A 13,703-nucleotide genomic window follows, 5' to 3' on the forward strand; every position below is an offset into this window, starting at 1 on the left:
CAATCAAGATTTTAAGATTTAAATGTTGCACTGAAAATGCTCTTGATATCACAGGGGACAATACTGAGTAGAAATTGCCAATTCAAAACTGTGAACTGAAATGAGACTCAGAAGAGTTGGACTGTAGCTGATTTAGGAATTCCATAGCAAATTGTTTTTGCATATATTTTCATGCACAGAGTGAAGTATGATAAAAGTATATGGCTAAGATTCAAATAATTCAATAAGTGTAAAAAAAATTCTTGGAGATTAGAATATATTTTGTTTTTTAAGTGGCAGCATTTTTTCACTATGTTGATTCTTAATAATAACACTGTTATTTTATAATATATGGCATTTTAGATGTTATGCAATACGCTTTAGTCCCTCTAGTATCTGAACAAGGGATGGATTTGAGGGGTTGACTGAAACTGGAGACAAAAGAAAAGCAGATAAGGAACTCTCGCGATGTTCTTAGTGAGAACTGATGGTGAGCCTAATTGAGGAACAACGGGTGTTGGGAAGAATAGAACAAGGCAAATCTGAGAGCAATGTAGGAAGGAAAATAGAAAAACTTAAGTGATACATTTATGTGTCATTGGTGACAGAAAAAAAGTTAATAATTATTTCCTGGACTATTATTAACTATTGGTATATTTTGGAGATAGTATATTATTTTTAAAATGGTAAATATGTATAAGGACATAGCACAAGAAGAAGTCTATAATTGGAAAATGAAAAAAAAAGTAACATACAAAGTAGTATATGATACTGACTATAGTATGCTTGTACAAGGGTAAGGATAGGAGGGGGTCATAGAAATTAATAAATCAATGTATTTTCACAAGAGATTTCTTTGCATTTTTCTTCATCTTTTACTTTGAAGGCTGTTAATTTCATGCAAAAAAAAACACAAAAAAAACATGTTCACGAAGGGCAGCATTGGAGTGAAGCTTTAGGATACAAAGCTTTTAGACAAAATTTGTCTAAAAATTAATCTAACTTTATTCATGTGTAGAGTATTAATCTAGTCTTTTTATTTGGAAATAGTAAATACTCTTTCAGGGTCTCTTGTTACACAATCTAAGTAATTTCACAATGCCCTACCTATTTATATATTTATAAAATGTTGAAATAAAAATCCATTAATAGAAATGCTACATTCTCTAATCACTTGATTATATTCTTGCATTTCTATGTCATCTTTATAATTTTATTTTTTAATTATTTTATAATATGTAAAAATGTTTTCTAAGTCCTAGTTTAATGCGTAGAGATAGGTTTCATTGATTGGGGAGTTATGCCTGTAGCTAAAAGGAGGTGTATGGTTTGTTTTGTTTGGAAGATGCTTTATTCACACATTGTATTAAGTTTAACTGGCTATTCTTCCAGCTTGGGCATTGGCCATTGCTTCCTAACAAGCAGTATAAACTGCCAAGTTTCTATTTATTGCTAAGGATTTCCCAGTCCTTTGATGAAAATATAATATGGTTTGTTCACTGTGCACATCTGGCTAGGGGTTTGCAGATTTCATTGGAGCTGAAACTCACTCATCATTGTTTCATTGGTTTGGTTAATAAGAAGAACTCATTTATCTCATAGAGTGTATTATATTGTAAAGTAGTATACACTTGCCCAAACAAAAGCTTAATATGCTTTTAAGCTTTAAATGCTAAATAATGGATATTCATTTTTGAATTAAGTATAGTTAATTTTTCTAAGAGAAAACATGTCCAAGATAAAAGAAGATGGGTACTTGGATTGGTACATTTGTGTTTTATAGATGTATGAAAATATGAGGGAGATCTAAATTATCATGAGAATAGAATTATGTAACTTTGAAGAATTGTTTGGTTGTGGTTTTAGTGCAGTTCTTTATTATCAAATCTTTTCTCTGCTCTTGGGCCAACCTTTCATGTTACTAATACTGTTCAGTGTTCACTTTCTACTTTAAATTTCTCTCTTGGGAAAAATAAAGGAATCTTATTACTCCACTTTTGACCCCATGAGAAAAAATGGATAATATGCCAAAGTTGAGAATTTTCAGATTTGTACCATTTTGAGTTCCCATAGTGCTTGATGTACAGCGAATTCAAGGTGAATTTTTACTTTTGCTTTCAAAATAGATTAATGATTTTTAGTAATCTCCAGTGTTTACAGTCACAGATAATAAAGTTCCCTCCATAAAAGCGCCAGAGGGCCTATTGACCAAAAAAAGAAAGAAAGAAAGAAAGAAAGGAAAGACAGAAAGAAAGAAAGGAAAGACAGAAAGAAAGAAAGAAAGAAAGAAAGAAAGAAGGAAGGAAGGAAGGAAGGAAGGAAGGAAGGAAGGAAGGAAGGAAGGAAGGAAGGAAGGAAGGAAGGAAAGAAAGAAAAGAAGAAAGAAAAACAATACAACAGGGAAGAAGAAAAAGTATCAAAAATTTTTGTTTACCTATTGCATACTTGATTTATTTTTTTTAATTTATTCTGATTTTATAAAAGCTATCAATACATAATTTTCTCTAAGCAGGGGTGATTTGAAAACTGAGAATTTTAAATGCAATATGAGAACCAATTACTCTTATGTAAATAAGACAAAAATCCAATAAGTAGTGTTTACAAATTGGTATTTATTAATGCTACGTGTACAAAGGAATTAAGGTGATTTAAGCCAAACGTGGATGATAATCATGCCTGTTTCTTTGACAGCATATTGCGCAGTGTGTTAAAAATATCCTCAAAACAGTGCAGTACAATTGGAAAATTTGTTTTCTGTAAACACATTAAGTATTAAGACTCTGATCATCATGTAATGTTTTAATATATTGAAATGTACTGTGATACTAACTATGATCGATCCATTGTTTAGCAAACTTTGAGAATTGTATGTGAAATGTGTTGATAACATAATCTGAAAGGGTACCAAAAACATTTTCCAAAGTGTAAGAAAATGAGTTTCATTCAATTTTTGTTAAAATTCAGGAATGTCTCTAGTTGGCAGCCTATATGAATATAACTTTGTCTGTTACGGGCTTTGACTTGTTCAAAGTTGTTCACTTCCTTGCAATTTGTACTAAAACTAGCCATTAACATAAGAAAATTATCTTTAAAAAGTATTACTTTTATGTTATATGTTTTCTTTTTTGATAAGAAATTTCTTGAGAACATTTTAGTAAATGGTCATATTTCCCTTAACATATATGCTGTGAATATGCAAGATTGTGGGTATAGGAGTAATGTTGGCCAGGCCTAGGTCAGCATGGGTGTAATAAATTCATTCGTGATATAATGTATAGGAAAATATGATTCAATAAATACAAATGGAAAATAAAATATCACAAGATTGGACAAAAATAAAGAATATGGGCTGTTGAATCGGGTTGGGGAAATACAATCATTTTCAGTGTTGTACCTGGCACATTAGAGAAGAAGATAGCCCATCAAAAACGGAAGCATTCTACCCCATTAAAACATCCACCGAACTGGCATTTAGACTAGAGCTGGAGTGAAGATGCAGAATTAGAGGTTCATTAAAAAAATAAGAGATTCATAAATAAAAGAGAATAGAAATGAACATTTAAGAAATGATAATGATTGATTGTCTTAGGAAGAAAGTGTGACTATTAAGATGAAAGAACATCAAGAATCAAGGTTTGAAAAAACAATGTACAGTTAATTAGTGAAGAAAAACAGTCAGAAACAATGATAAAGACATCCTTGGAAAAGTAGGAACATGACTCAAATAATGTATTGTTAGAAGTGAATGTGATATATAGATGATGTATAGATGTTTCAGGTGTACAGAATTGTACACCTGAAACCTGTGTAACTTTACTAACCATTGTCACCCCAATAAACTTTAATTTAGGTATTTTCTTACTAATATCTCATTTTAATTTTTTTTTTAAATTTTAATTTATTTTTTCTAATTAGGCTGGATTAATGAATAGAGTGTTTGGCTTTTAATTTACTCTCCCCATCTCTTTAGTAGAGTGGGCTCTCTCCTTCCCATTTGTGTCACATTTCTTACAACTTCCTAGTGTAAGCCTGCAACTACTGAACTCAGCTTGCAGATTTGGCCAATCATCTTATTGTCCCTCACAGCACTTTACCACAGACGGATTCCTATTTCCGCATCTTTATTTCTGGCCACGCTTTTATTATTTTTTTTCCCCATCCAAATGCTTTTAATTAATCGGTGGCCATCTACCCCAATACACCCACTGTTTCCAGTGATTCCAGACTCACTGATCTTTTCTTTCTTCATACTTTCATACCACTGTATTTATGTCTAAATTTAGGAATTGAATACAAACTCCCCTTTGTGTTATCTAGTCACTTATTTTATAGTTGAGAACTGTTTTTTGAGGAACAGCTTAGATAGTATCTTTTTCCATCCCTTCAAACAGTACCTTTCAGGATGTTGAATAGAGAGTTGGTCTTTAGTATATCTATGAAGTGATTTTGGAAGTGGCATTTCCATATATACCAAAAGGTATGACTGAAATCAATGGAATGGCATTATTTGTTCTCCTCTTAATTTGCCCTATTGATACACACAAGACTTTTTATTCTTTTTTTCTTTTAAAATTTTATCTTCACCGGTCCCATTAATTCACTGGTAACAATACATTGGTGGGCATTCAGGACTTAAATTTGGCTGCCTGCATACAATTAAAAAGGATAAAAACAGACTCAAATTAAAGCGGAATTAGCGTTCTGATAAGCCTTTTCTATTTTATGTGATATTTTGATGCACTTTAAGAGGGAATAAATCTCAAGCTTTCTCGAATGTGGTTAATTTTAAAGATGGATATCTAAAGCCGGCTCTCAAATAGAATTATGGCAAGGGCATAATAAAGCAATTATATATTGCCTATATGCATATGTCTGCATGTGCTTCACAAAATGTTCCTTCAAAAGAAGGAGGCACTTAATGAAATTCTTAGCTCAGTCCACAATAGCTTCATTGAGAGTGAAGCTGTTAGAAAGACATAAGCATAGCCATTATAAGAAGCTGATGATTAATAATAACTTCTGATGAATACATAGTAGCTGTTTATTGTGGCACTAGCAGATGATTATATACTAAGCCTATGGTACAATGCTTGAGTATAAATTAGTTGAATGGTATTCCTGTTAAGAATTTTAAAGGGCAAATAACATTGACTATATTTATATAGCTAGAGGCCAATAAAACAAATATTTTCTATTATTCAAACCAAAGGCACAAGGGATATTTTAAGTGTACTGAATTTTTTAATGGACCTGTGAATTTTGGATCAAGTCTCTTTTCATTAAGTCGTGAGTCAGGCTTAACTTCTATGGCATGATAAATTTCTGTCACAAACAGCATAACCCACAAAAATCTCTGGATACATATTTAAAAGATTAGGCATATTCCATGCAAATTTACAAAATGCCTTTTTTTTTTTTTTTTTTTTTGATAGCCAATTTTCTCCCTTCAGGGAGAAAGTTGTTTTCATGTAAGCTTGTAATACAAATGGAGAGATGTATGCAGCCCCAAGCACTGACTTTTCCTAATAAGAAAAATAAGAGATGCTTTTCATTGATTTTTGGCAAACTAAGGCAGATACTTAACAGGCATTTTTATAAAAAGAAAAAAAAAAACTTTGGTTTGATTACAGTGCATTTACTCAACCTAATAACAAATTATTGTTAGCATTTATATGTACTCTATATTCTGTATACTATCATTATGAAAGATTCCAATGTACTTTAAAACTCTCCTAAATAAATCTCCCCAAGTAAAAACTCCACAGGAAAAGAACACATAGGCACAGCGTGAGCCCCACGAAAAATTGTGACATACACTGAAACAAAACAAAACAAAACCTCAACCTTTGATGCCTTCTTATCTACGAATTTATCTTCCATGTATTGTCCTACCTTTCACTGAACGGAGGCAATTTTAATATCAATCCCCTGTTGTTAGTTAGGCCTGGAATCCTCACAACTCCATTTGAAGCACTTCTACTGAGGTCCAGCCTGTCTTGAGCTCCAAACCAGTCCCTTCACCTGGGGTCACCACATATGATTCTAGGTTGTATAGGTTGTGCTCTGCACCAGAGCACCTGGTAAGCGGATCAATTACGAGAAGAAATCCATTCAGCCTTCCAGTTGCCAGGCCAATGGTGGCACCACTCCTATCTTTATTTCTGTAGCCTATGTTTGTTTTCTACATTAATAACCCCACAATCTTCTAAAATATATTTCTGAAAAACACCGTTGTGTGGTGATAGCTTCACTTGATGAGTTACATCTCTCGAATGTAGCAGCATTTAACAGGTGACCTCCGGAAACTGACTTTCCTAATCTAAAGAATCAAACCTATAAGAAGTGAAATTTAACTACTGAGGTAGGCCAATGTGGAGATTTTTGTACATGTGGATACTGTAGGGTTACTAGTATCAATTATAGGTTTATGTATTAGAACAAATAGATAAAACTGAATATATATTAGTTCTTCCTTTCATTTTTGGAAATCAATGAACTCTTTATTTTAGCTTTAAGATTAAGTGAATAAAGCCATGAAAAGTCAAAGCGAATCTAAGATGTTAAAAATCTTCCTGGGAAAGAGTATGTCTATGATTATAAAGCACGACCATGCTAACTGCTTTCTTACTAATTATTTTTTGTCTCCTTTAAACTAATAGCCAATACATAGGGAAGAGAATATAATTCCTGAGAGAGAGGTCGAACTCCAATATTACGTAGAAATGATATAAAATTGTATTGTGCATACAAAACAAACAGAAAATTCATCTACTGCTTAATGTTATTTGTACCATATTGTGTGGTACCTAATTGCTATAACAGTAGGTAGGCTATGTACTTCCTTTTATTCTCACTAATGAACAGTATATAAATTGCTGAAATACTGCCCATCATTTTCCTATTTCTTTCTAACCTACTTTTCCTCTCTTATTCCAATTAGAACATGTACTGTTAAATTGAGTCTTTATTTCATTACTTGGTTTACTGTTGCTTTGTGAGTTTCTTAGGAGAGAGCACTCTACATATTTTGAACAGATGCTTCATTATGGGAGGGGAGTAACTCAGTTACATTGCCCTTCCACCTTCCCCCCATATCTGGCAGTTGTTGTGGGCTGTTAAATAGCTTTAATGGTAGAGGAGACCAGTCTCTTGCTCTGAGGGCATGGAAACTTCTTTTTTTTTTTTTTTACTGGTCTCACATGTCCATGGTTCATTAAATACAACGTAGGGTAATTTTACTGCAGCTAGTGGGCCCCAGCAGGACTTGACAGTTAAATGAAAGTTGTCAGTCTTCCTTCTGTTTCTAGCTAGATTGGGTAATAAAAGGGCAGAAACTGGAAGTGAGGAGCAGAACTAGATCAATGTGTCAAACAAATAAAAGAAATGCAATGAGTTCTTGAGAAATGCAACAGAAGAAGTCATGAATATTTAAGTGTCTAGACAAATAGAGGCCAGTGGTAATAAATCTCTAGTGCATGGCGTTAAGAATTGCAACTGTACTTTGCATGATAGGTCAGTGAAAAGCTTGTGGTCTAAAATTTACAAAAAGAAATTCTGATAAGTCGCAATGGAAAAATAGCACTTGGGTATAGAAACTATTAAGAAATTATTAACCATCATAGTTTATTCTATGTAAGGAATTAGAGATTGTTGCTACCATGTTTCCCCGAAAATAGGACCTAACCGGAAAATAAGCCCTAGCATGATTTTTCAAGATGACGTCGCCTGAACATAAACCATAATGCGTCTTTTGGAGCAAAAATTAGTATAAGAGTTGATCTTATTTTTGGGGAAACAAAGTATCTATCCTTACTCAAAAGGAAAGAGGAAATGATGTTCCATTTAATAGACTTTGCACTTTTTAAAATAATAGTCCAATGATTAATCATCATTGTATCTACAAGTAAACAATCCTTCTATTAGAAAATATTTTCCTGTTTAGTACCATGTAGTATTTCTGAATAAAACATCAGAATTTGTTAAAAAATATCACTGTAGAAAAAAAGTAATAAAGAATATTTTAAAGAGTCCAAATAGGATTTTCATTCATGTCTTCCAAAATTTAGGGCAGAATTTATGTTATAGGTAAGAAAGGATTCTGAAACTTTCCTCCCAAAATTACAATGAATTACACAACTTGTCCTTTGTTTGATTTCCTTTGTTCAAATTCTATAATTTACTTTATAAGCCTTGAAACTTGAAGGGGATACTTTATAATATTGGTATCGCTGGATCAAGAAAGAAGGGGAGATGGAATTGACTGTATTTTGCTTCATTAACTACAAGAACTATCGTTATTAAAAGGCAAAGATAATCTTGTTTAAAGAATTCTTTAAAAACTATCAAGTAGTCTTGATAATTTGCATATATCACATAAGTTTAAGTAATGTAATTATCATATTTACATTTGTAATATTTACTCCTTTGATCACTTTTGAAAATTGTGAAAAAATGATATCAATATATGGGCAATTGGTAAGGAACAGCTGAAACAACCAAAAAACAGTTCAATTTAGATTATGCAATTTGCTGGTGGTATGCATTGCTAACATGCTGCCAGGTAATGTCAACATAGGTGGGAAAACCACACTTTAAATACCACGGATTTTGAAAATAGTCTAAAGGAAGAGAAGGAACAGAACATGGTTTATAAAAAATAGTCATTATAGCATTTAGCTTTTCTCAGATATGGGAGAATTAAGAATCTTCACAAAGAAAATTCATTCATTTATTCATTCAACAAATATTTCTTAAGCTTCTAGTATATGACATGTACGTGCTAAGCCCCAGGGAAGCAATGACAATAATAATTACAATTCCTGCCTTTAAAATGACTATAGAGTAGTGTGTGTTGAGGACAGGGGTGTCAAAAGCACACCGACACACACACACACACACACACACACACACACACACACACACACACTCAGTAAGTTGTTGGAAAGGGTTACCCATCAGAACAGGATATTATGGAGGTTCAAAATTGGGGTAATTATTTAAAACTTAGAACACCCCAGAGCTGGTATCTAACTTCAGTTTTGAAGGAAAAGTAGTGATGATATAAGGAATACATTCTAGATAAAGATAGTAGTCTAAGAAAATTAATGGGAATGACCAGGGGTTGGGGGGGTGGGTGGTGGGGGAGTGCAGAGAGGCACGGATAAGAAAATTCTATAGATGGAAATTCTATAGTTTTCCATCTAATGTATCCTATTTTTATTTGTTAAGTGACATGTCTGATAAACTGCTAAGTAAAGATATAAGTGAATTGATGATAGAGGGATTTGAGAAAAGCACAGAAAGTGGAGAAAAGATAAAGGAGACAGGCCATGTCAACAATCCAGTTGAAGTTTAAAGCGTACGGTTATATTGGCATGAACATGTATGGTTGCATGGTTTTTTCCCTCTGTATCCTGGATTTCAGAGAAGAAAGTGCTCAGTTGGATTGATCTTCACCTAAGATTTGACCACAAAAAATGTTATGGGAGAATAAAAGAGCACAAAGTACATGGTTTGTTTTATAAAGGGAAAAAGATGGAACTAGGCTAGTAGGTTGGGTATAATTAAAGGAATCAATGGATAATTAGATGGAAGATGGCAGAAAAATATTTGTAGAATGACTAAGATAGCTGAATGATAGATTATGGCCATAGAAGGAGAAGTCTGAAATTGAAATTTGAGAAGTTGGATAACTTAGAACTGCTGAAAAGCATAAATTCAGCTGCAACTGGATCCCGCTGTGTGTCTAGTACCTGTACTATGAACTAATACACTCTACTCTCCTTCAAATAAAATTCTAATTATTGGATATAGTTGGACAAGGGAGATTTAGTTTTAGAACATGGATGCTTTTTATTAAACTTGTTGAATCCTATTAATTATTCTCCCTTCATGATTTTTTCCCTTGAAATAAACTATACCTGTGTAAGTGAAAAAAACATTTAGTGATCTGCAACCTCACTGGTATAAGAATCTTTGTAACATGCATATTTTTTGTAGTAAAGCTGTTAATATCTACTGCTTAGAGACACAAAATGTGACAAACACTGAAAAAAAAAGGAGATAAAATATCATTTCTTTAAAACACTTCATAATCTGACTTTTACCAAGCTTTATCTACCCAACTTTTGCTGTTTTCCTATATAAAACTTAACTTCAACCTGAGGTAATAATAGCTAGCATTAATCAAGTGGTTATTATCTCATTTAATCTTCTTATTTAATCCATTTACTCCTGGAGAAGTACTACTATTTTGCCTTTTTTTTTTTCTGCTGAGTAAACTAAGGTATGGACAAATTCAAGACCACAGAACCAGTAGAACTAATATTTGATACCACATAATCTGCATCCAGAGACTGAAAGCTACACACTATCTACAATGAATCTTGAGTGTAAATTTCCATTTGGCACTCCTTAAACTTTCTTGTAACCATTATGGTATTAACACCTACTTGGAAAGTTATTCTTAGGCTCTCTGCCATTCTGAACTTCATTCATTTTCAATTTTAGCTAAATTTCCTTTACCTATAAGAAACCTTCCTTGGCTGTACCTGCAATAGTTATTTCTGAATACTTTTGAAGTTCTGTAGTAGTCATCATGGAACCATGGAATTTTTAGGCCACATGTGCCTTTGGCATTTTATTTGGCAAATATGTGATATTTGTGCTACAGCTCTGCTTTCTTCATTCCTGCCACTTCTAATGGCAGCATGCTTTTGCATTTACTTAAGGAAAGGACTTAGATTCCTCAGTACAGTGCTCTAGACAAACTCCAAGGAATCAGAGCTAGAACCCAAAACGAAACATATTTGTCATTTTAAAGATGATAAAAATGAAGGTCCAGAGGTCATACAACAAAGTTAACAGCACAGTTAGGCCCTTAATTATTTTGCCTTTAGTGAGCATGTTTTCTGAACCTTATAACTGGTGACTAGTGTGTTTTTATGAACAGTAAAGTAAAGTAGAATGTTTGGAAACATAATGTTCTAAAAAAATCTGGGATCTAAGATTGCTAGTATAATTCAAATAATCTAGAAGTCTTTTTTTCTCTTGCACTCTCTTATTCTTAAATATTTTTTTAACTATATGCCAGCCCAATTCAGTAGATACTTTGCTTTTTATTGAAATTTTTTCACATGTATGTAGATTATAAATTCATTGAAGGCAGGAAACAAACCAAAGTGCATTATTTATATAATGAGAATTGACAGATCATAAAATTATTTTATATGGCTTTCGTAAACAGAAAACATTAAACATAAATAAATTAGAATCCTTGAGTACTACCAAAAATATGCAATTTTAACTGTTTTCTTATTAGATCAGCTGCCTTCCTTATTTCCAGTCTTCCAGTGTTTTCAGATGCCCATTTTACTTCTAGATATAAATTCCTTTCTCACTAGGAAAACTTATTTTATAGTCATAATATATTTACAGCAGAAATATAAGTAATAAACCCCCTGTTGATTGAAAATAATATTTATGTATGAGACAATTATTCTCACATCATTTAAAGCTTTCTGCTCTGTTATTTTACCTGCATTCCTTATTTTGATCATTATGCCACATTTGGGTGTTGACAGACTTAGCAGAAACATATATCTTTTATACTCGAATAGTTTTAAATGGCCTCTCTCTCTGTTTTTCAAAATGATCATTTGTTTGGGAAGAAGCAAAAGACACCAACACATTTTATTTTTGATTGAGATAATGTGATTTTACCTAACGGTTTCAAGTCAATGATATGGTCAAACATTAAGGATGAGACGGCATATTCTCCTGGTATAAAATGTGTCATCTTTTATAACCAACTTTCATATTTCCAACTTAAATTAACAAAAGAAATGAACAATAAACAGCTCAGCATGAATGGTGCTGTTTAGTTGACAGCTTTTTCTCAAATGCCTTCTTGAAGTTGATCTGAAATGTAATCAGGGTCACAATGTCATTTGTTTGCCAGTCCGTCCTGCTTACTAGAAAACTGAGTCTGTGAAAAGCTAAGGTGTCAGCTAATATTTGGCAGAACCAGAATCTGACCTGGGTTTCCGACTTAAAATCCATTGTTGTTGCTACTACATCGCGTTACCTTCGTCTGTGCAAATGCAATTTACGCCCAGACACCCAGGCATTCTTTTTGTAGTTTCTACAAGCTGTCCCCTCTATCACATTAGTTATATAATGTTCTGATTAATTTTGTTTTGAAGAAGGAGAGCTTCTTTCAAGAGCTGCACGGTTATTTGAGCAGATGCTCTGATGCCTGAAACTTACTGCTTTTGGTTATCTTAATGTTGAGGAGACTAGGGATTTTCTATGTGGATTAGAGGAGGAAAATCATTCTTTACACCAGTCACTAGTTCAAATGTATCTTTTGTGGTCTTCATACTCTCTCTAATAAAATTAAAGAGGTCACCGCTAACTATACAAAGGTGAAATCTGAAGATACACGTGTGAGAGCATCAAACATTTTCCCTGTGAATTAAATATAAATCTAAGATAGAGCTAGAATGTGAAAGAATGAATGATACGTGTATTTTGGTTGATTTTCATGTAAAATAGATTAGCCTGCATTTTAAATTCAGTCAGATGACTTCACAGAAACAAAATTCACTTCATTTTCTAAAGTGAATTTCTCAGAACATTATCTCTGGGGGATGTGGATAGGTTTTCTGTGGGAAGAAAATAAAATAAGTTTTTAGATTTTGGTTACTGATGCATTACAAAATTTAAACAGGTTTAGTTATTTCAGGACATAAGAATGTACAGACAGACTTCAAGAGGAGAAATAGAGTAGACTTTTCTCCACATTATTTGAAGATGTAAAATATTCTCATAGATCATCTCACAGATTACTCATTTACCTTGCATATTTAGCTAGGATATATTTTCCCCTAAAGGCAATTTATATAGTTGAAGTTGACCACGCTCAATCTAAAGTGATGCTCTTGCACTTGATTTTTCCAGAATTCATTCTTTTTTTTTTTCTTCTTTTTTTTCTCAATTTATTGGGGTGACAATTGTTAGTAAAATTACATAGATTTCAGGTGTACAATTCTGTATTACATCATCCATAAATCCCATTGTGTGTTCACCACCCAGAGTCAGTTCTCCTTCCATCACCATGTATTTGATCCCCTTTACCCTCATCTCCCACTCCCCTCCCCCCTTACTCTTTGGTAACCACTAAACTATTGTCTGTGTCTATGAGTGTTTGTTTCTCATATTTTTGTCTTGTTCTCTTGTTGTTTTTGGTTTATATACCACACATCAGTGAAATCATATGGTTCTCTGCTTTTTATGTCTGACTTATTTTGCTTAGCATCATACTCTCAAGATCCATCCATGTTGTCACAAATGTTCCTATATCATCTTTTCTTACTGCCGAATAGTATTCCATTGTGTATATGTACCACAACTTCTTTATCCATCCATCTATCGAAGGACATTTTGGTTGTTTCCATGTCTTGGCCACCGTAAACAAAGCTGCAATGAACATTGGAGCACACGTGTCTTTATGTATAAATGTTTTCAGATTTTTTGGGTAGATACCCAGGAGAGGGATTACTGGGTCATATGGTAATTCTATTCGTAATTTTTTGAGGAACCTCCACACTGCCTTCCAGCATCCTTTTTCTTATATGTTTTCAAAGTGATGTATCTTAACTGAGGAGTACAAAAATAACAAAAAAATGGTTTTGGTATTAAATAGTTAGCATCATTCACATTCT

Source organism: Rhinolophus ferrumequinum, chromosome 9, assembly GCF_004115265.2.
Source record: "Rhinolophus ferrumequinum isolate MPI-CBG mRhiFer1 chromosome 9, mRhiFer1_v1.p, whole genome shotgun sequence".
Classification (NCBI taxonomy): domain Eukaryota; kingdom Metazoa; phylum Chordata; class Mammalia; order Chiroptera; family Rhinolophidae; genus Rhinolophus; species Rhinolophus ferrumequinum.